This window comes from Arachis ipaensis, chromosome B10, assembly GCF_000816755.2.
Source record: "Arachis ipaensis cultivar K30076 chromosome B10, Araip1.1, whole genome shotgun sequence".
NCBI classification, from domain to species: Eukaryota; Viridiplantae; Streptophyta; class Magnoliopsida; order Fabales; family Fabaceae; genus Arachis; species Arachis ipaensis.
The window spans coordinates 133,972,101-133,972,638 of record NC_029794.2 but is presented as its reverse complement, the minus strand read 5'-3'; the positions used below and the strand labels follow the sequence as shown (position 1 = coordinate 133,972,638).

The window sequence follows — 538 nt, the reverse complement described above, 5'->3', positions numbered from 1 at the left end:
AAAACTTGACATAGAAGTTAGGCAACATAATAGAAACCAAACTTACATTTGATGATGATTAGAAAAATAATGCAACAAGTTTAGCAAAGTGTGAAAAGGTTTTAGCTCATTAATAATTAAAGAAGCTTCGTACCAACTAATAATTAATAAGAATCAATCATTTGATCATGGGTTGATCACTAAAAAAAAATTAAAAAATAGGCCAAAGTACATTACCACATGCTAATAATGGCATGCCTCATATATATATAAAAGGAATATGGCACGTGATTGGTTTGGTTTGTTGCCAATAGCTTAAGCAAACAAAAGCAACACCCCACGTGATTAATGATAGATTTGAACTATGTCCTTTCATTCAAAGTTCAAACATTGTGCATAACCAAAATAGAAAACAAAGCTCACAATGTTGATACAAAACCAAAGTCAATAAACCATGAAGCATGTTGTTGGTCGCAAAATATTTTCACATTTCTAAAAAAAATTTATATTAAAAAAAATGGTTCAACTAGAAAATCAGTTAGGAGTAAAAAACAGGCAT

At 29.6% G+C, this 538-nt stretch overlaps 1 protein-coding gene across 2 annotated transcripts in view; it reads right to left on the bottom strand.

Moving 5' to 3' along the window:
- The window catches only part of LOC107623564 (probable pectinesterase/pectinesterase inhibitor 47), a 7,277-nt gene that overhangs the window by 3,720 nt on the left and 3,019 nt on the right, over positions 1-538 (bottom strand). The window lies entirely within an intron of this gene.